Genomic DNA, 24,287 nt, shown 5'->3' on the forward strand with positions numbered 1-24,287 from the left:
GTTTTGAAATGGAGAAATTAAAGCTATCTATAATTATATGAAAAAATGAGTTAAATCATTATTGATTAGAGAAATGCAAATCAAAACAACTCTCAGATACATCATACCTATCAGATTGGCTAACATGACAAAACAGGAAGGTGATAAAATGCTGGAGAAGATGTGGAAAAATTGGAACAGTAATCCATTGTTGGTGGAGTTGTGAACTAATCCAACCATTCTGGAGAGCCATTTGTAACTATGCCCAAAGGGCTATAAAAATGTGTGTGCCCTTTGACTCAGCAATATCACTTTAGGGCTGTATCCCAAAGAGATTATACAAATGGGAAATGGACCCAGGTATACAAAAATATTTACAGCAGCTCTTTTTGTGGTAGCCAAGAAATGGAAATTGAGGGGATACCCATCAATTGGGGAATGGCTGAACAAGTTGTGGTATATGACTGTAATGGAATACTATTGTGCTATAAGAAATGATGAGTAGGCAGACTTCAGAAAAACCTGGAAAAACTTGTATGAACTGATGCTGAGTGAAGTGAGAAGAACCAGGAGAACACTGTACATGGTAACAGCCACACTGTGTGATGACTAACTTTGGTAGGCTTATCTTTTCTTAGCAATGCGAGCATGTAAGACAACTCCAAAAGATTCATGATAGAAAATGCTGTCTGAATGCAGATCAAAGCACATTATTTGCTCTCTCTCTTTTTTTTCTTCTTTCTCATGGCTTCTCCCATTGGTTCTAATTCTTCTTTACATTATTACTAATATGAAAATAGGTTTAATATGAATGCATATGTAGAGCCTATATCATATTACACGCCATCTTGGAATGGGGGAAGGGGAGAGATTGGAAGAAAATTTGGAACTCAAAATCTTATGGAAGTGAATGTTGAAAACTGAAAATAACTAAATTTATAAGAAAAAATAATATCTCCACAGATTTGAACATTGGGTCAAATAGGATAAGATAAAATTCAATATGGATAAAGTTTTACACTTAGAAGAATTGTGTCCAGGATTAGTGAGGTTAACAGTCCCTCTACACTCTTTCCTGGTCAAGCCAAACTTGAAGCACTGTGTACAGTTTTGGGAGCCACATTTTAGGAAGGCCATTGATGAGTTGGAGAACAACCAGAATGGTAAAGGGCCTCAAGTTTATACCGTGTGAGGATCATTTGAAGGAGCTAGGTACTGGGCTCATCCTCTTCACTGAAGATTTCTAAGCAAAGACTGGGCATTTATTTAATGGAGATGCTATAGAGAATATTTCTCATTCAGGTACAGGTCTAAGTGATAGCCTCAGAGGTCTCTTCCAACTCTAAGATTCTAAGCTAGAGGAAACCCTAAAATATTTTTGGAAGATCTTTTATGAAAAGCTTATGGGAAGATATAGAAAAGAAATAGACAAGACAAAAGGGTATAAGATGCATTGCAACATACCTTGGTGGAAGAAGTGCTCACACCAATGAAATGATGCCTCTAATTTCAATGACCCGTTATGAGAGGGGTAGACATGACTGTCCTCACTGAATGGGTTAAGTGGCTGTGCCAAGAAGATTTAATCCAGGGTCACACAGGAGAGTGGAGATTCAAAATCAAGTCTTTCACTTTTAATAACACTCTTTGAACTTGTCTGTTTAGAAGCAGTACAACAAAGAGGATTCAATTTGATTTGTGGAAGCAAAACTAACTACCAGTGGATCAGTTTTTCTACAGTAAGAACTGGAATGTATGGGGTTTGTTCTCATAAGATCTTTTTTTGTTGTTCCTAGCCAGATTTTTCTTTTTTGGGGGTCCAGACTTACTTTTTATTGATAGGCATAGAGGACATATAAATAGTTCACCTCTGTAGGAAAAATATGATTCGCTATGTTAGTCTTACGCCAGTAAAGTACTTCTCTGATGCATCCTCACAGAAGAGAAGTGAACCTGAGTTCTTGAAAGCTATACCAATGGAGTCTAAGGCTAGAAGTTATTACTAAGGTGGGAAGGCTGAGCATACAATGAATATATACTCTGAGAATTGAGCTAGATGGTCCAGTGGTTAGAGTGTTTGAGAAGAACACTGGAGTTCAAATCCTGCCTCGGATGATTCCTTGTTGTATGGCCTTGAGCAAGTCACTTAACCTTTCTCAGCCTCTGTGAACTCATTTGGAAAATGGAGATGATGGAAGTATCTACCTCACATGGTTATTGTGAGGTTATTGTTATCAAATGAGATAACACATGTAAAATGCATTGAAATCCTGAAGCACAATATAATTGCTTGCAGTAATTATTTATTTACTTATTCATTTGTATTACATTATTATCTAATGATTAGCCTAGATAAGCTTAGTGAGGCTCATTATTGAATTGCCTGCAAAGTGAAGAATTTTTTGGCCATAGCAATTCTTGAAGATTATTTCACTCACGCCTCAATACACTTTCTTTCTCTTCAGCCTCCTTCCCAACTTCTTTCTACTGCTCTTTTATATGTTGTTTTTTGTCTTTTCTCCATTAAAATATAAGCCCCTTGAGGGTAGGAACTTTTTTGTTTGTATTCATATTCCCAGAGCTTAGCCAAGTGCCTGGCACATAGTAAGCATGTAATAATTGTTTCATCTATTTGTCTATTACATTTTTTTAGGCAATTAGGGTCAGGTGACTTGCCCAGGGTCACACAGCTAGTAAGTGACAAGTGTTTGGTCTGAGGCTGGATTTGAACTCAAGTCCTCCTGACTTCAGGGCTGGTGCTCTATCCACTAGCTGCCCTTTGTCTATTACATTTTAAGGGGTTGTAATCTGTACCAACTGGGAAAAGGATCTACTGGAGGGGTTCATATGTCCTTGCATTGATTACCAAAGTAATCATCTTCAGCTCTCTATTCACATAATTTTAATTTTTCTTTCATATTTTTCTTTCCATCTTCCCATCTTTCTTTCGTATTTTTCTTTCATATATTTGTATTCACAATCATTTATCATTTATTTATTTGTTATACTATGTGTTGGGTATTTTATTAAAGGAATATGATGACATACAAGACACATTACCTGTCTTGCAGTAATCTATTCCACTTGGCATTACAATATAAATACATTTAAAAAGACTTATGCTATAAGGCAATGTATGAATGATAAGTGCCAAAAGAATAGGATAGATAATCACTTTCATAGGAATTCTTCAGAAGGAAAGAAGACCATGAGCTGCAACGGCTTTCCTGGAAAATGGAGGACTGGAGCTTAGAGGATGAGTAGGGTTCAGAGGAAAAGGCATTCCAGATAGGGATACTAGCATGGTTAAAGGCATGAAAGTAAGAACATGCAAATCATGCAGAAAAATCTGAATGGAGTAGAGGGCTTTCCATAGGATAGTATATTAAGAAAAGATTGGAAAGACAACTTAAGAACAGCCAGAAGGTGATCTTGAATACTATACAAGCATGAGTATGGACTTTATTATGTAGGTACTTAGAAGCCATTAAAAGGTTTTGTCCAGGGGATGAAAGAGGACACTGGAAGATTTGAGCAGAGGAATAATGATTAATATGCTATTTTAAAAAGTATACTGGTTTGGCATCAGTGTCTAGAATAGATTGGTGATAAATTAAAATCATAGATGTTATTGAAAAGAGCCAAAGGTAAAGTAATATGAGTCTCAATTAAGGTAGTGATGCTGTAAAGGAAGGAATATATCCATAGAATATTAGAATTTGAAGGATTCTCCAAGGAATCTAATCCAAAAACTACCAGAAACATGAATTCTCTCTTCCCCTCCAACAAGTGCTCATCTAGCCTGTGCTTGAATTAATGGGTCGAGAGGGGGTTCACTACCCTTAAGAGGTAGTACATTTGATTCCAGCTAGAAACAGTATCTAATTCCATTATTTCTCCATGCTAAAAGCATGGTAATTCAGCAAAAGAAAGACAGGAGGAAAAAAAGCCCTGAGGTATTGGGTTCTTGGGATTAGCTCTAGATGCTAATTGTAAAACCAGAGAACATAAGGACTATATCTTAAATTATCTTTACATCTCCCAAGATACTTAATAACAATGTTCTGCATTTAGTAGATACTTAATATTTGTTGAATAGAATGAAAGCCACCATCCCCCTTGGCCTAAACCAGAGGAACAAAAACACATGACCTTTGTTAAGAATCAAATAATGAGGGCAGCTAAGTGGCACAATGGATAGGGATCTGGAGTCGAGAGGACCTAAGTTCCAATCTGACCTCAGATACTTACTAGCTGTGTGACCCTAGGCAAGTCACTTAACTTTGAGGGCCTAAAAAAAAATCAAATGCCAAGGTTGAGAGCACTGAGTCAAAAGGCTACATTCAAAGGAGATACACAAGAAGAACTGATAGGTTTCGGTGACTGATTAGAGAGCAACATAGATACTGGACTTCACTTCTACATATATAACACAACCTGTTCTAGGTTCAGTGAAACAATATTTTTCCTTCTCCACAAGATGGGCCAAATGTACCAAATCTCCATGAATTTTTTATTGTCCAGGAATGGAGTAATGAATATTTTTATGTTATCTCTGGGCAAAAAAATCTGCTTAACCATCCTTTCCAGAAAGATTTCATCCTTTTCTTCCTCTCCAGACATTTCATATTCCACTTCACACCTCTGCATTTTCTAGACGAAGTAGTTCGTTTGTTGTTCACTGAATTTGGCATTTAATCTTTTGCTTCCATGGTTTTGTAAAGGCTCTCACGCACCCCAGGCATGCCTTCCCTCATAACCTCTGTCCCTTTGAACCGTTAGCTTCCATTAAGGGTCAGCTCAGGCATCATCTCTTACTTGAAGCCTTTCCCGATTCTCCTAGTTTTTAATTCTTTTCCCTCTTCAGCTTATATTGATCTGTTTACATGTTGAATGAATGAATGATGAAGTATTGAGCAACGATGATATGCCAGGAGAGAACCTAAGAAAAAAAAAGCATGAAGGCAATAATTGGTTTTATGAGTAAAAATGTCCAGCCTGTCATTTAGTCTCCTTGTTCTGAATAAGAAGAGTTTGGACATTGGCCTGAGGCATTATTAGACTTGCTTTTGGTTCTTTTAGGCCTCCACCAGAATTTGAACTCACTTCTTAAGTCATTAAACATCATCAGATCATAGATTTAGATCTTGAAGAGTCCTTAGAAGTCATATAACTTGCCTTTACCTTATTCTTTCTTTAGACACAAAGAAACTGAGAGAGGTGAGGTCATTTGCCCAAGGCCATAGAACCAGTTAAGTAACAGCACCAGAATTCAAACCTGTACCCTCTGAATCCAAATAAAATTCCCCTTCTGCTTCACTCCTATTAACTGCCAGATACCCTCAGGTCTGAACTCTATGAATGGTCGCCATATGGCAGACTGAGTTGATTTTGTCTTATCTTTTGACTATCCATATGATCAAATTATTAAATAAGCTCTTAGGTATTCAGAAATGATGGTTAGGCAATGGCTAGAGTATCAGGGATCATCTTGGAAGTTTGGGGGCCATATTGGCAAATACTTTTCAAAAGAGCCACGGAGAGGTTAAGACAATATTTCAGCTGGAACTAGAGGACAAGCTTAATGTTTCCCAGCCTGCAGCACTTCAAGTGTTTTACAAATGAGCCTGGCAAGAGAGTTGCTTCCCTTTCAGGAATCAGTCCCAACTCAGTGGCACAGGGAATGCCCATGAGGCATCCATGAGTACTAATGAGCTGTAAGCCTCCCCTTCTATTTTGTGATTTCTGAAACATAAACATCATGGCCAAAGGCTCTTTCCTTTGGGCTGGATACAAGTTGCTTTTCTTTAAGACTGAGCTGTTGCTGTTCCCCCTCTGAACCGACATAAGACCTCTAGAAGGGAGATCCAAGGCTGGCTGTGGGCTGGTTTCATTTGCCCGGATAAAGTATAGATAAACAACACAAAAATGACGTTGGCTTCCATCTCAGCTAACTTATCAAGGCCCTCGAGAGTGCAGCCTACCTTTGATTACTGATGTGTGTCTACCGTGGCCATTGCATCTGATACAATAAACTGTTTACATAGCAGCCCTTTTTACTGGTTTTAAATCTTTGCTAGCTGCCAGTTGCTGAAGCTGGGGACTGCCAGCTGGCAGACAGAGAGGGGCTTGTGTTCGAGCTGATTGAGGTAATTAATGGCCTAAACTGTCAGAAGGTGACAGGAGGCAAAAAGTTCTTGCCCTGGGGTCACAGCTGGACTCTGGCCATGAGCTCCTGATTTGCCAGTAAAACTAATAAGGGCAGTAATATTGGTATTAAATTATAAAATCAAAAGCCAGGTTGAAATTCTGGTGTTTTATTTATTTTATTTTTGCACTGGCAGATGATAAGTTATAACACTTCACAGGGACCCTGCAAGCTTTAGCCACTGCTGGAAATTTTAGCATGAGCCCATTTTATCTTTAATGCTTGGGATGATCCAGAAAGCAAAAACTGGGGACTCCTACTTCGACTCTGGTGGTGGGAGTGGGGAGTGGTATGTGGGGGAAAAAAAAGAGTGTTTTATGACAGAAGTTAGAGCTTGACATTAACTGAACTATGCTTAAGACATTAATGAGAGCGAGCCAGGGTGGTATAGTGGGGAAAGCACTAGACATGACATCAAGAACTGGGTTCAACATTCTGGAGAGAAATTTGGAACTATGCCCAAAGGGCTAAAAAACTGTGCATACTCTTTGACCCAGCGCTATTACTATTAGGTCTGCATCCCAAAGATATATTATATTAAAAAAAGGAAAAGGATCCACATGTACAAAAATATTTATAGCAACTCTTTCTGTGGTGAAAAAGAATTGGAAATTGAGGGGATACCCATCAAGTGGGGAATGACTGAACAAGTTATAGTATATACATACGTACATATATATATACACACACACATATATATTTATATACACATATGTATATGTACACAAATATATATATACACATATACATATATACACATATACACATATACACACAAATATATATATATATAGACACAAATATATATATATACACATACATATATATACATATATGATTGTGATGGAGCACTTTTGTTCTATAAGAAATGATGAGAGGATATTTTCAGAAAAGCCTGGAAAAACTTACATGAATTGATGCAAAATAAAGTGAACAGAACCAGGAGAACATTGTACACAGTAACAACGCTATTACAATAGCAATCAATATAAATGAGTTAGCTGTTCTCAGCAATATAATGACCTAAGACAATTCCAAAGCACTTATGATGAAAAATGTTATACATCTCCTAAGACTAATGAGTCTGAATGCAGACTAAAACATACTCTTTAAAAAAACTTTCTTTAGTTTTCTTGGTTTTTTTTTGGTCTGTGTTTTCTTGCACAACATAACGAATATGAAACTATTTTGCATGACTGTGTATGAATAATCTATATCATGTTGCCTGCCATCTTAGGGAGGGAGCGTAAGAAGGAGAGAGGAAGAGTCTTTGGAGCTCAAAATTTAAAAAAAAAAGAATGTTAAAAATTGTTTTTACATGTAATTGGAAAAAAGTATTAAATAAAAAATAACTGGGTTCAAATCTAACCTCTAACACTTGCCTGGATGTGTGACCATAGGTTAGTTACTTAGGCCCATTGGAGCCTCAGTTTCCTTTTCTGAAAAATGAATTGTAGCTCTGGAGTTGTAAGGGACTTCAGATGCTATCCATTCTAACCTACTCATTTTACAGATGAGAAAATTGAGGCCTAGGAAAGCAAAGTGACTTGACTTTAGGTAACAGGCATCAGAGGTAGGGTTTGAATTCAGATGCTCTGGCTCTCAAGCAAGTGCTCTTTCCACTATCATACTGAATTGTAGTGGGGTTCAAATGAGATAATGTATGAAAAACATTTTGCGAACCTTAAAAGCACCAAACAAATGATAAGCATGGAAGTAACCTTGTTATTTGCTATACAGTCTAGATGCAGCCAAGCTTTTTTATTCACTGTAACTTTGTTAGTATTAACTAGGCTCATTCTTAAAAACCAGGCATTCAGATAGTCTGGTCTCTGTAAAAGCTTTTCTTGGATTCATCCTTATCCATCATCTTTCATTTTAAATTAAAATGTAACAGATCATTCAAGTATTTACAGAATTATAACACATAAGATCTGCTATATTGAATTAATCTATTAACTCACCAATATGATTTCTTCTTTGCCTTTATATCAAAATAGTCACCCACAGAAATGTATGTAAGAGTGTGTGACTTGTTCGATTTACCAGGACAGGTACTTAAACATGACATTTGAAATATTCAGAAACCAAGCCAGGCAAAACCATGTTGTAAGATTCTTCCCAGAAACTTTAGATTATACATCTCTGCCAAATAATGGGTTCCTTTGAACTGAGGCACTTATGTGCTTAGTCTCAGACATCTAGGAGACTGATTATAGAATCCTAGAAGTAGTGATCTGGCAAGAACTTAAAGAGGTTATCTAGTTCAGTCACTTTATGTTTTGCCATCTTAATGAAATGAAGGGTTATTTCAAATCAATGAATATTTAATGAATGCCTATTATGTACTATGGACTGTCGGAGGTACAGAGAACTTTGAGACGTGGTCTCTGCCTAGGAAACCTTACAATTTAGTTGGGCAAAGTAGGCATTAATACAGAAAAAATAATTTGAGAAACAGTCTCCTAATAGGTCTCTGCCTCTACCATTTCCCCTCCAATCCATCCTTTATTACTGCTCCCAGAATAATCTTCCTTTAGGGAAAAAATTTGATTTTGTCCTCTCCTACTACAATAATTCTTTAGCTCCTTATTATTTCTTATTTATTTTATTTATGTTATTTATATTTATGTTACTTATTTATTCAGCCCACTGAATAAAGTTCTAACTCCTTAGCTTAGCATTCAAGTCCCTCCACCTTCTGGCACTACCTAATATTTCCAGCCTTCATTCACTTCATTCAACCTAAATAACAACTAATATTTCTAGCCTTCATTCACATTATTCCACTCCATTCACTCTATGATCTGCCTAAACTGGGTTACTCTCTCCAATACCAAAACCATTTTTCCATTGCTCCATTGGAACATTCTCCAACCTCCATCAAACTACAGCATTCCTACCCATCTTTTAAAAGCTAACTTATATCCTTTCTCCTTCACAAAGCCTAACAATCAGTAACAACCTTTTCTTGAGGAGTTTACACAGTGTCTAAGTGTTGCCCAAAGCAGATTAAAAGGTAACTTGGAAATATTTAACAAAATAAGTTAAAAATATGATAAATGATTTTATACACACAAAAACAATAATGTTAATGTATGGTTTTCTAAGTCAATGTGTGGCCTTACAGGGATCCTTATGCACAGTTGAGTGGCCCCTATTTCTCATTGAGTTTGACACCATTACTCTCTCACTAGTATGCACATAATACGCCCTATAACAAGTATTTGTTGAATTGAATTGACACAAAATTTTGTTGGGCAGAAAAGAAATGGAAAGCCTTATTGGGAAAGGAAAATGCATGAACAAAAGAATAGTGAGGGAAAGGAAACATAAGACATATTTATAAGACAGATAATTTGACTGGAATAAAAGTTTTAGAAAGGTTAGTACTTAGATATATGGTTGGAAAGGAAGTCTGTGGCCATATTGTAGAGGTCTTTGAATGCCAGGATTTTTGAGAAGAGGGTTGCAAGATCAAAGTTGTGTTTTAAGAAGATTAGAACAAAGCATATTGGATCAAGGTGGGGGGATATTAGAGAGTAGTATTTTTAAAAATGGGCCTGCAGTAATAAGCCCTTGAACTAGAATACGGGGGCTTTTCCAGTACTCCCTCCCACCTCCCCAACCACCCACTGCAAGTGTCCCCGCCATATATGTACACACACAATATTGTGTGTATATATACACAATTTATATATATGTGCATTTTATATATAATGTATGTATATACATATATAATATTATATATATAACATAATGTACATGGAAGATACATATGCATAATACTGTACACATATAAACATATACATATTATATAAAATGTACATAGTTATTTCCATTTGTGTCCCCTGCTATAATGTGAGCTGCTTGAAAGTAAGGACAACATTTTTGTCTTTCTTTGTATCCTCAGGGCTTAGCATAGTGCCTGAGACATAAAAAGCACTCAATAAATCAATAAATGTTTGTTGATTAACTGGCTGATTGATTAGAGAGATGGCAAGGAGGATTGAAAATTAAGGGGTGACTGGAAGAAACATTTCAAGTAAAATAAAATAGCTCCAAGGTGAGAAAAGAATAGGAAATTGACAGCAATGAGTGAGGAAATGAGAGTGAATATAATTGTCCCGTGAAGGTTCACAGTTTGCTATCGTTGATGTCCTGGAAGTATGCCCATTTTCTTAGTATCAATTTGTAGATTTCTGTAGCGTATTGGGAAGGTATCTTCACTAAATGATTCTGGAATTTTTTTCCCATAAAAGATTCTTACAGGTTCAGAATCTGCCAAAATAATCATTATTACTATCATTTTAGGTATGCAAAGAATGTCTGCCTACCTCATCCAATTGTAGAAACAGGGCATATTCTCAGCATGTACAAAACCAGACTTCTTACCTCCTGCTCTCAAATTGACGACTCCTGATTTCCCTATTTCTGTCGGTGACACCAGGACTTTCCCAAGGTATCCAGATTAGAAACCTCTGAGTCATCTTTGACTTGTTCTTTTCTTTTGCTTCCCCCCACATCTAGTTTGTTCTCAAGTCTTCTAGAATCTCTTTCTACCATGTCTTTTTCATTTATCCTTTCTTTCCCAATGCCACTTCCATTCCCATTATTTGGACCTTCATTAATTCTCTCTGTTCTTCACAGAGTTCTCTCTCTATTTCCAGGCTTACCTCCCTCCTCCAATCCAATATACACACCAGCTTCAGGAATTATTCTAAAATACAGCTCTATATCTCTATATCTCAAGAACCTTAAAGGGCTCCTCATCATCTATTAAAGTATACACTAAATACTTAGATTTTCATTAAAGGCCTGTACATGTGGTTCTAATTTTATTTCTAATACTCCTTTAGATGAAGTTGTTGCATCTGCCAAACTGCACTGCTCATGTTTTATTCTTTTTCTTACTTTAAAAAGATATTATAGGGGCAGTTAGGTGGCACAGTGAATAGAGCTCTGGCCTTGGAGTCAGGAGGACCTGAGTTCAAATCCAACCTCAGACACTTAACACTTACTAGCTGTGTGACCTTGGGCACGTCACTTAACTCAGATATCGCCTCATCAAAAAGCAAAAAAAAAAAGAGATATTATGAACTTAATCAACAACAAATATCAACATGTCAAATGTATGAAGGTGTGTATCTCCTTCTGTACCTCTAGTCTATCAATTCTCTGTGAAGAGCTGGGTGATATACTTCATCTCCAATTTTCTAAAGTCATGACTGGTGATTGTATTGAGGAGGGAAGGAATTAGGCATTTACACAGCCCCTACTATGTGCCAGGCACTGTGCTTAGTGCTATACAAACATTACCTCATTTGGTCCGCAAGACAACCCTGGGAGGTAGATACTGTCCTTACCCACATTTTACAGATGAGAAAACAGAGGTAAACAGAAGTTAATGATTTCCCTATGTCACACAGATAGTAAGTGTCTGGATTTGAACTCAGGTCTTCTTGACATCAGGTCCAATGCTCTGCCCCCATACCATTAGCTGCACTGGCCTTTCAATGCTGTTTTTCTCTACATTTCTGTGGTAATTATGTAAATCATTCTCCTGATCCTGCTCATTTCATTCTGTATCCGTTTATCCATGGACTACACTTTCATTTTTTTTTAATTAAATTTTGTTCTTTCCAATTAACAAGCACTTATTTTCTTCTCCCTAACACCTTCCCCTATCCCTGAAAAAAGAAAAACAAAACAAAACAAATCAAACATGTATAGTCAAGCAAAACAAATCCCCACACTAACCATGTTCAAAAATGTGTCTCATTCTGTCTCTTACCTCTCTGTCAGGAGGTGGGCAACATACTTCATCCCTGGTCCTCTGATAGAGCAGCTGGTCATTGCTTCAATCAAAGGCAAGCCTTTCAAAGATGTCCATTTTAGAAAAAAAATATTCTAAGACTACTCATTTTCCAGCAGACTTTCCTACACATCTAGTCTCACCCTATTCCATTCCACTGTAGATACTTCTGCTACATTTGTTTTCTTCCTAATCTGCTTTGATTGAATAATTCTTCTAATTATACCAAACCTTCAGTGACTCCCTATTTTCTACCACATTAAGTTTACACTCTTCGGGCTGTCTTTTAGGGTTTCTACAATTTGGCCTCCAGGGCTTTTTTTGAAGTTTGGATACAAGACTCTCTCTCTCTCTCTCTCTCTCTCTCTCTCTCTCTCTCTCTCTCTCTCTCTCTCTCTCTCTCCCCCTCCAAACGTGTGTGTGTGTGTGTGTGTGTGTGTGTGTGTGTGTATATTCACACACATGTATACTACTGTATGGGTAAAGCATGTTTGGCATGTGGCATTACTTGAACTACAAAGCAGCTAAAAGTGGAGTAGCAGAGATTTAATTATAAAAGCTGACATTTTTATTGTGCTTTAAGGTTTGCAAATGACTTTCCTACATGACTTCATTGCATCTTCAGAGCAGCTCTACGAGGGAGGTATTAGAAGTATTATTATTATATCTATCTTATAAAGGAGCAAATTTAGGCTCAGAAAGTGAAGGGACTTGCCTACAGTCAAGCAGTTAATGAATCTTAGAGGCAGAATTCAAGCCCAAGTCTCTCCTAACTGCATATCTGGCAATATGCCACACTATGTGTAGTTTGCCCAAATAAAGACCAATATTTTTTCAAAAATCTAAACTTAGAAAAAAAAGAAGGTATTAATATTTGCATTACAGATGTATCCTAGGATTTATCCAAAAGACATATTGTAGCTATCTTTATGAAAGCTAAAAGGGAAAAGTAGAAAGAGCCCTGGATTTGGAGACAACAAAGAAACAGATTTAAATCCTTCCTCTCATTTTCAGATGTGTCATTATGACACAGTTTTGACTCTTTCAACCTCAGTTTCCTCCTCTATAAAATAAGAGTCATAATACCTCTAGCTTCTGCTTTATAGGACTGTTATCAGAGTCATGTGATGTCACACATACATAATTTCTTACCAACTCTAAACTGTTGTGAGAGTCATGTGGTATCCTGTAAATCACTGTAAACCCTAAAGTTCTATGTTAATATCAACTACTCTTCCCTTGGGTAGCCAGCACCCATATTACATTTAAGATATAATTTGGGCTGCCCCAAATCCATTTCCACGTTCCATGTATTACATAATGTGTACTACACCTGTATTTTCATCATATAGACTGCAAAATAAAATAGGCTGCATCATGGTGGAATAGATGGATGGTCAGCCTTAAAAGATCAAGAAAGCTGGGTTCAAATCCTGCCTCTGACATTTGCTGTGTATCACCGGCAAACCACTTAACCTTAATGCCCCAAACAGTTTTTGAAGACTTGTTACAAGTGCCAGAACCACAACAGTAACATAAATTTCCATTCCAGTTATTTCCTATATACCAATGAAATAAGAGGTCCTGACTATACCCCTCCCAAAAAGATGGAAAAGGGTGCTCCTATACTTAAATTCCATGTCTTTAGCGGTATGAATGTAGAAAACTTAGAATTTTCCTTTGAAATTATAACTTTTAAGAATTTCTTAGGAATGGGACTTCAGAATCAGAAATTAAAAAAAAAGTCTGTTTCACTTTTAATGGGTTGGGTGCCCAAGATAACAAACAAGTAAAATCTAAATGGGCCCAAGAGGGACTTCCCATTGCTAGTGTGTCTACCAATTAAAGAGAGCCAGAGCTTTGAAAATAAAATCTCACCACCCACCAGGAAGCATATGTATCCCATATTTCTGAGTTGATAGCAGTCCTAGCAATGATGCTTTGTCCAGCTCATTACAGAATTACAGTTCTTTTGACAAGAAAAATCCTCTGAGGGGGAAAAGCAAAGCAATATCCATGTCTATGCATGAAGAAAATCCCCAATCTAACTGAGTTCCATCCCATTTCTTCTCCTTTTGTTTCCACAAAATTGTATAAATGAGGAAATAGTGCCAAGAACCTATTAGTAATAGTTATTTCCTAATTGCAGTGGGAAGCATCCTGGATGTTTAAATAAATATTGTTAACTCTGACCTCTTGCTAGGCCAGGACTGATAAGGCAATTGTTTGACCTATATGAAGCCCATACAGTATGCATGGAGTGGAGCACAGCAGGAAAACAGGAAACAATAAATCAGAAATTAGAGCACTGATTGTTGTAGCTAATTACATCAGACTTCTGCTTAATTTCTCACTCTGTCATTCTAACTTGATTTTCTGGCCAACAGACTTTGCAAATTGCTGGTGTCACGTACAGGCAGCAAATAATAATCCTTAGTTATTGTGACTGACAAATGAATGAGCAAGAGAACATAGTTTATTAGGGAAGGATGAACTGTGACATTCACCAGATACCTGCTCAGATGCTTTTTTAATTCATTTACCTTGATGGGCTGCATGACGCATTTCTCCAGGAGCAGAGATTTTGGAATCAGGGCTGCTTAATTGGGTTTGGGACTTGGCTTGATAATAGTGAACAAAGTAGAAATGAGAGGCTATAAGGAAAGGCAGGGAGTCAATTGATTTGGATGGCAAGAGATAAAGTAGTAACTTGACCATTTAGGTCAAATCTGAAAATAATATGTTTAGGATAAGTGAGATTAGTCAGCACATCATTTAATCCTATTATTGCTGCCTACATGCTGGATGGGTGGGGGAGAGGGGTGTCTAACCTGATATTTTCTACCATTATGTTTGGATGATTATAGTTTAAAATAATCTACTGTATTTTTATTCAATGTATACTTTAATGCTAAATGGATAAAGGTGACATTTCTATTCTAATTTATTTTCATTTACCAAATATGTCTTTATTCTGCAATGTATATTTGAATAGGCAGCTGGTGGATTAATGGATAGAGTCTCTCTGAAAGACTTGAGTTCAAATCCGGCCTTAGACACTCCCTAGATGTGTGACCCTAGGCAAGTCACTTAACCCTATTTGCCTCAGTTTCTTCATCTGTAAAATGAGCTGGAGAAGGAAATGGCAAACCACTCTACTGTCTCTGCCAAGAAAACCCCAAATAGAGTTATGAAGGGCAAAACACAACTGAAAAGATCAAACAACAATATACTCTTTGACAGGTAGTGGATAGAAGGCTCCGTTCTATTTTACCTCTCTCACTTCCTGTGTAACCTTCCTGGGCCTCATTCTGCTCACCTGTTAAGTGGGAGACCTTGCCAGATGGTCTTTAAGGTCCCTTCTCCCCCTGAATCTATGATTTATCAATGATCACACTGCTGGCTGAGTGACCATTTTACCCTTCTCTGCCCTAGATACCTCTTAAAGATATATACCTCTTAAGATAATACCTCTTAAGTTGCAGAGTTATTGACAATCTGTGTGAGTGGAGAAAATTCTCAGAATGGGAGTTCCCTACCTGAATCACATTGTAGGTGACCAGAACCATACAAACCAGCATAAAAACATATTTATGGCTCCTATCTCTTCCACTGTGACATACCCCAAAGCCAATTGTGTTTCCTATTAATTCTTCCCCAAATATTATGCCTTTTGGTGCTTTCTCCACTTCCTGCAGATAGAAAGGGAAGGATTTAATATGGCAGAATCCTTAGAGTCCTCTGTACACTGGTATCTTAACTTTTTTTTTTTTCTTTTTTGGTGAGGTGATAGTGGTTAAGTGACTTTCCCAGGGTCACACAGCTAGTAAGTGTTAAGTGTCTGACGCTGGATTTGAACTCAGGCCTCCTGACTCTATTCACTGCGCTACCTAGCTGCCCCCTCCAAATGCTCTAAATCATTTTTTTGGTTTTTTTTATTCTTAACATTGTGATAGATTTTGTTAATTCTTCACCTGAGTATATTTTCCATCCTTGCCTGAGTTTTTTCTGATTAGATCATAAGACTTTTTTCTTCATAGGTACAAAGCCTAACTTTACCTCTCTTCTGTCAAGGTCCAGTGCATTGCTGGTTGTCAGTAACATCCGTTCAATCACAAAACTATCTCCTGTGCCTAAAAGTGCTAAGTATACATGTCCTTGGGCAGGAAGGATATTTCTTACTTTAAACTCAAGCTTACTTTGTGGTTCTGTTTCTTAGGGATCCTACTTCAATGCCCCAGAGTCAGTGTCAAGGGAGAAAAAGATTAAAGGCTACACCAGGATGTGAGTTGAGACCTTTGTGTAACCTCCTTTAAGGCACAAAGGAGTTTTGGGATCCCTTTTTCAAAATTTGCTCCACCTGGAAAGGCAAGAGTTTGGAGTTAACAATATTTGCTCAAATATGTAGACAATGTCCAACATTTCACTGAAAAAGGTGGAATGCTAGCCAATTAGGCCTCCCAGAAACTGTGGCAGAAAGGCCAGGAGAGAAAAGAGCAAACTATTTCCAGCATTGCTGCTGACCCAAAAGTCAGACATTATAGAATATCTCATTCCCAATGTCTTCCAACTAATGTGTGTGCACAAAGTACTCAAACATCCTCAAATCCCAAGCTAACTTTCCAGGTGCTCTATTTAATGTGCTTTGTGGCTTCAGTTCAGTTCAGTAAACATTTATTAAGCACATGCTGTATGCTCATCTCTGTACCAGGTCCTGTAGATAAAAACAAGGTCTGTCCATTTGTTGTTACTCTTTACCTTTATTATAAGATTCATCTATTCCTTTTCCATTCACACATATCTTTGATGAAAATCTTTATGTGATTTCCTGTGTATAATTCATCTTTGGTTAAAATATAACAGCTTAATTAAAACCACCATAACTCTTTCCATTGCTTTTTTGAGTGATTCATAGTCTTGATTTTCTGGAGATTGTTACTGATGCAACAACCCAGTGAACTATCCATGCAACTGTATATTATAACTTATAGGACCATAGATCTAAAAGGGGCCTCAGAGGTCATCTAATCCAACCCACTAATTTTACATATGAGAAAACCAAATCCAGGAGAGTTTAAGTAATCGACCTAATGCCGCGTAAGTAGTAGGTGGTAGAGCTGAGACTTGAACTCAAGTCCCATGCCTTTAAGTTCAGCACTTTAAGTTGAGTGGGTGTACTTTTCTCATTGTACCGTGCTGGCCCACAATAGGCATTCTTTATCCATCTTTTTCTTTCCCCATGTGGATTTCTGGATTGAACCTTGTTGAGAGAATGCAATCTAACCGAGGGAAGGGGAATAATTTATTTTTATTTTCTTTTATTTCTTATGATGGGGGTGGGGCATGCAAAAATGGGAGAGAGAGAAGACCGACTATCATTGATTGGAAATCCTTTCCCTGTAATTGGCTGTTTCTTCAAGATTCTTAATTTTAAGGAAGAGGTACAAGCTAGCCATTTTACCATTTGTCTCCAATCTTCTCCAAATTTTTCTTTGGACATTCTCTATAATGTCCACACTGGGTACCTTAACCTCTCCCCCATTCCCTTGCTTTTCCAGCTCCTTTTCACATATTATCTTCCCCCACTTCCTTGAGGACAGATTTTTCTCTTGTATTAGTATTGCCAAGTGCTTATCACTGTGTCTGGCCCATAATAAGCATTTAATAAATGCCTGGTGAGTTCACGTGGAAAAATAAAATTTAACTTGAAAATGAAATCTTAGAACAACTCCAAAAATATTATAATCACTATCCAAAAGGATTTCAAAGGATTTGTGGTAAAGTATGGCTTCCTCTTTTGGCAGAGATGTGATGAACTATAGATGTGGTATGAGGTACATATTTCAGACATAGTCAATGGGTTGATTTATTTTGCCACATTTATTTGTAACAAGGATGAGTTCCATAGCAGATAGGAAAATCACTGGGAAGGGACAATGATGTAAAAAAATAAACACGTCAATAAAACATTTTAAAGAAAAAAATCAAATCTAGGTAAACTATATCCACACCATCCTTCTTAGACAACTATTTTGGTTACTATATAGATGAAGTTAGTCTGGCATATCTGTTCTGAATGAAGCCATACTGGCTCTTTATGACCACTGCTTCTTTTTCTAGGTGTTTGTTAACTGTATCTGAATGTTTTTATTTTTAAATAAATTTTCTGGAAATCAAAGTCAAACTCATTGTCCTATAGTTTCTTTCAGTAATGTGGCATATCTTGGCTAAGTTACTTGAGGGCAACTTGGTGCTGTTTTATGATCTTCTTACTCATCTTAGGTATCTAGTTATTTTGATTCATCCTCTTCTATTATAAAAGTCCTTCTCCTTTGCAGAGAAGAAAGAAACAAAATAAGATTTGAACAGCTTCTCTCTGTTGTTAGTGATCACTGTCCCATTTAGCCCAAGCATTACCCTATCTCATCTTTGAACCTAATTTTTCTTCCAATTGTTAAACAAACAAAAAAAAATAACCCTCCTCGTTGTGCTTATTTTCTCTTGTAAGCCTCAACTTATCGGTCTCTGTAGCATTTTCAATACTATTTTTATAGGACTTTATCATGGTCTTATACTCATCCTCTGTTATACGACCTTGCTTCCATATTCTATACATTTTCTTTTTAAAAATCTCAGTTGAGCGCTGGCCCTAGATTCAGGAGGACCTGAGTTCAAATCTGGCCTTGGACACATAACACTTACTATTGGTGTTGATCCAGGGCAAGTCATTTAATCCCATTGCCTAGCCAAAAAAGAAAAAGAAAAAAATCTCAGTTGATTTGTGAATTCCCTGTGCATACCATATCAGTATCCTCAGCCCAAAATTGGATTTTTCCTCCATTTTGGAAGTTTTCCTTCCTTATACCTTTTCTTTAGTTTATAAGGACAATATCAATATTGATATGTTTCCATTCCTTCAGCACTTTCTTGACTTGTCATTGGACAAGGACCTCACATTCAGAGTATCAACAGTTAAAGTGATGGTTTGTTTTTGTTATTTAGTTATGTCTGACTTTTTGTGACCACATTTGGGGTTTTTCTTGGAAAAGATACTAAAGTGGTTTGCCATTTCTTTCTCCAATTCATTTTACAGATGAAGAAACTGAGGTAAACAGGGTTAAGTGACTTGCTCAGGGTCACAAAGCTAATAAGTATCTGAGGTCAGATTTGAACTCAGGAAGATAAGTCTTCTCGATTCTAGGCGTGGCACTCCATCTTCTGTACCACCTAGATAACCCAAACTGTGATTCTTAGCACTGTTTGCTCCCCTTCCTACTGCCTCTTCCATTGCAGACACAGTAATGAGTTGTCATGGCTGATTAATTCATTGCCTAGGGGCTGGTCTGCAAAAACACAAATCTGAAAAATTCCACAATCAGAAGGGATCTCATAGATAACTTAGTCCAGTCAATTGCTGAACAGGAGATCCTTCCGCAGTATCTTCACAAAGTCACACAATATGGCCATTGCTTAAAGACTTCCAGTGAGGGGGAACCCACTGCCTCCCAAGGAAGCCCATTCCACATTTGGATAACTTTCATCATTAAGAATTTTTCTGCCATCAAAGTTAGATATGGCTCTTCAAAAGTTCCACTTATTGCCCCAAGTTTTTCCCTCTGGGGCTAAATAGAACAAAGCTAGTCTCTTGTCTACAAAATAGTCTTTTAAGTAATTGAAGACAACTATTATATCCTTCACTCTGTAGCATTCTCCTTTCTAAACCAAACATCTTCAATTACTTTAAAAAAATGTTCATATGTAGCAGTCTGGAATAAATTAGGTATAGACAAACACTTCACACCATATACCAAGATAAACTTCTAATGGATACAGGAATTTATAGATATATAAAGTCACATCATAAACAAATCAGAGGAGCAAGGAAGAAATTAATTTTTGGATCCTCATGTAAGGAAAGAATTCAGAAATAATCAACTGATAGAGCAGCTCACACAGGATAAAGTGGACAATTTAAATATGTGTGTGTGTGAATAAAGTTTTTGCAGAAACAAGTCTAAATTATAAAAGAAGCAGTAGTAAGTAGGAAATAATTTTTGCTGTAAATTTCCCTGAGAAAGGTCTCATTTTCAAAATATATAAAGGACTGATTTAATATGCTAAGACTAAAAGCCAGTTCCCCAATATATAAATGCTCAAAGAATATGGACGGATAGCTTTCTTTTTTAAAAAAAATTATTTATTTTTAACATTCTTTTTTTAAAAAAAATTGTTTTGAACCCTTCCCTCTCTCATCTTCCTCCCCTACCCATTAAAAAGGCAAGCAAAATGATATCGATTATACACAGTCATGCAAAGCATATTTCCATTATTAGTCATGTTGCAAAAAAAGCAAGAAAAATAAAGTAAAACAATTATATTTTGATTCAGGCTCCATCATTTTTCTCTCTGGAGATAGATAGCACTTTTCAACATGAGTTCTTCAGAATCATCTTAGATCATTATATTGAACAGAGCAGCTAAGAAGTCTTTCACATTTGATCATCATTACGCTATTGCTGTTATTGTGTAGAATGTTCTGTTTCTGCTCACTTCACTTTGAATCACTTTGCATCACTTAATTTAAGTCTTCCCAGGTTTTACTGAAACCATTCTGCTTATCATTTCTTATAGCACAACAGCATTCCATCACAATCATATACCACAGATTGTTCAGCTATTTCCAATAGATGAACATCCTCTCAATTTCTAATTCTTTGCCACCACAAAAAGAGCTACTATAAATTTTTTTGTAGATATATATATATATATGTATATATGTGTGTGTGTGTGTGTGTGTGTGTGTGTGTGTGTGTGTCTTTTTCCTTTTTCTTTGATCTCTTTGGGTTACAGACTAGTAGTGGTATTGCTGGGTCAAAGGGGATGCACAGTTTGATAGTCCCTTGGACAAAGGTCCAAATTGTTTTCCAGAACGGTTGGAGCAGTTTACAATTCCGCCAATAGTGCATTAGCGTACCAATTTTTCCACATGCTTTCCAGCATTTGTCATTTTCCTTTTCTATCATGTTAACGAATCTGATAGGTGTGATGTGGTACCCAAGAGTTGTTCTAATTTGCATTTCTCAAATCAATAGATATTTAGAACATTTTTTCATATGACTATACATAAACTGAATTTCTTCTTCTGAAAATTACCCGATCACCATTTATCCGCTGGGGAATGGTTCTTATTTGTATAAATTTGATCCAGTTCCCTATATATCTGAAAAAAATGGGCCTTTATCAGAGAAACTTGCTGTAGAAATTTCACCTTAGTTTTCTTTGTGCAAAAGCCTTTTAATTTCATGTAATCAAAATTATCCATTTTATTTCCTATGATCCTATATCTCTTGTTTAGTCACAAATTCTTCCCTTATTCATGTATCTGAGAGGCAAAGTTTTCCATGATCCCCTAATTTGTTCATGTTATCACCTTTATGTCTAAATCATGTACCCATTTTGATCTTATCTTAGTACATGGCGTGAGATATTGGTCTCCCTAGTTTCTATTAATTTTTTTCTAATTTTCCCAGCAATTTGTGTCAAAAGGTGAGTTCTTGATCCAAAAGCTTAGATCTTTGGGTTTATTAAACAATAGTTTACTATGGTCATTTACTACTGTGCATTGTATACCTAATCTATTCCAATAATCTACTACTCTGTTTCTTAGCCAGTACCAGATTGTTTTGATGATTACTGTTCTATAATATACTTTGAAATGTGATACTGCTAGGCTGCTTTCCTTTATATTTTTAATTGATTCCCTTGACATTCTTGGCCTTTTGTTCTTCCAGGTGAATTTTGTTATTATTTTTTCTATTTGTATAAAATTATTTGATAGATTGGCATGCACTCAAGTAAATTAATTTCAGTAGAATCATTGTTTTTATTATACTGGCTTGGCTTACTCATGAGCAATTAATATTTCTCCAGTTGTTTAACTCTGTCTTTATTTGTGTCAAAAATGTTTTGTAATTGTGTTCATATAGTTTCTGGGTTTGTCTTGGCAGGTAGACTCCCAAGTATTTCACGTTGTCTGCAGTTATTTTAAATAGAATTTCTCTTTCTCTCTCTTTCTGCTTGACTTTGTTGGTAACATATAAAGATGCCGATGATTCAGCCATGATCGAGAAAGAGCCTAAACATTATATTTAAAAAATTATCAAGGAAAAGTGCCCTGATATTCTAGAACCAGAGAGTAAGCTATGGTCTTTACCCAGGAAGGGCCCCTGTTCCTCTACAGCCACAAGTGCTAGTAGCAATCCCGCTGAACTCTCTCGACATTCCCCTCCAAACAACTTTAAGTTAATGCCTCAAAATCAAGTTTTGGAGAGTCAGAGCCAACAAAAAGTCAGGGTGAGACATTTTTTCTGGCCTAAGAAAACTTAGGAGGTCAGAAGGAGAAGTTTGTGACACTGGAGTGGAGGCCTGTCTGGAGCCCACAATGCAGCAGGTAACAATAGTAGCCACAGCAGCAGCTTGGGGAACTCTCAGCCCAGAGATGGTAAGAGAGTTGGGCAACTGGTCAGAAAAATTACAGGGTCTGTATAGGGTCTGCTCTCTCCTTTATCAAGTTGTTAATTCTCTTTTAATAATTTTCTTGTGTCACTCTCATTTCTTTCCCCAAATTTTCCTCTCCTACTCTTATCTTTCTTTAGCTATTCCAGGAATTCTTGTTGAGCTTGTGTCCAATTAGTATTTTTCTTTGAGATTTTGCTCATAGTTGTTTTTATGTTATTGTCTTCCTCTGAGTTTGTGTCTTGATCTTCCCTGTCATTGTAAAAAAGAATAAAAAAGAAAAAGGAAGAAAGTGAAGCTGGGATAGGCCTGATGAAATGGAGGAGTAGAAAGGGACTAGAGGACATAATAAAGAATCAGGCTAGGTGTAGGAAGAATAAGGTAGAAGGAGAGATAGAAGAAAAGGAGATTGTGAACAGAGAGAAATGGCTCAATTGTCTCAGACTAGTTTCTTCTTTGTGAATTTGCTGCTACTGCAGCTGCTGCTCCACTCTCTGAACTAGACTAATAGAATCCCTACCTGGAAGAACTAAATCACTGGCCTCTATAATCTCCAGGGACTACAGTCCTTATTCTCACCCTAGTCACTTTTCAACTTGCCTCTGCTGCTGCTGCTACTCCATTCTCCAGTTTGGATTACCAGAGGCCATTCTTGTGAGAGGCAAAGCCACTGGGCTCTGCATTCCATGGGACCATGCAGCCACATCTTCCTCTGATTCATTTTCTACTCTATTGCCACAGTATACCACCTACCCTCCTGCCATGCGCACTTTCCACCTCTTGCTCTGAAAACTGTAATAAAATCAATCCTAGGAATGGCTGAACAAATTGTGGCATGACTACTATGTGCTATTGTGCTATAAGAAATGATGAGCAGGATGCTCTCAGAAAAACCTAGAAAGACTTATATGAACTGATGCAAATTGAAATGAGCAGAACCAGGAGAACATTGTACACAGTAACAGCAATATTGTATGATGTGAATGGCTTAGCTATTCTCAGCCATACAATGACCCAAGACAATTCCAAAGGACTTATGATAAAAAATGCTACCTATTTCCAGAGAAATAACTGATGGAATCTGAATGTCGACTGAAGCATGCTTTTAAAAAATTTCTTTCTTTTTTGGTCTCTGTGTGTGTTTTTCCCTCATGTGACCAATGTGGAAATATGTTTTTCATAACTGCATCTATATAACCTATATCAAATTGCTTGCCTTCTCAATGAGGTGGGGAAGGGAAGGAGGGAAAGAATTTGGAACTCAAAATTTAAAAAAAAATGAATACCATAAAAATAAAATGCTAAATAAAAGGAATAAAATCAACCCTACCATTGCTTCTAGAATGTGTGTGTCACTTGACTTCCTATTATTCTATTCACTTTGTCACTTCCCAGTCTGTAGCTCCCTTCCCTGGCCATCACTCCCCTATATATGGTGTCTTCCCCATTGAAATGCAAGCTCCTTGAGGGCAGAGGCTGTTTCACTTTTGCGGTTTTATCCTGAGTGCTTAGCACATAGTAAGCATCTGATAAATGCTTTTCATTCACTCATTCATGAAAGTGAAAAGTTATGGGTAATAGTGAGATCAGGAGAATGGCCCTATCTTTTTTGGAAGCAAAATCATGGAGCTATAAGTAGAGGTATTGATTTGTTTTTTATTTAACAATGAGAAGAATAGGTGATTTTTATCTTCCTCATTACAGTGTAAATTCGTTGGGGATGAGAAATGTTTAATTTTTTATACTTATATGGCTGGCACCTAGCACAGT

The 24,287-nt window shown here is 36.9% G+C and overlaps 1 long non-coding RNA gene across 1 annotated transcript in view; it reads right to left on the reverse strand.

The window, feature by feature from the left end:
- Nucleotides 1–4,822: 4,822 nt before the first annotated feature.
- LOC144455316 (uncharacterized) overlaps nucleotides 4,823–24,287 on the reverse strand; it is an 86,260-nt gene continuing 66,795 nt past the window's right edge. Inside the window, exon 2 of the long non-coding RNA XR_013484040.1 lies at nucleotides 4,823–4,921. This is a non-coding gene — a long non-coding RNA (uncharacterized LOC144455316). The remainder of the gene's footprint in view (nucleotides 4,922–24,287) is intronic.

The sequence above is a fragment of the Phascolarctos cinereus genome, unplaced genomic scaffold (genome assembly GCF_003287225.1).
Source record: "Phascolarctos cinereus isolate Bilbo 61053 unplaced genomic scaffold, phaCin_HiC Scaffold_9;HRSCAF=440, whole genome shotgun sequence".
NCBI lineage: Eukaryota > Metazoa > Chordata > Mammalia > Diprotodontia > Phascolarctidae > Phascolarctos > Phascolarctos cinereus.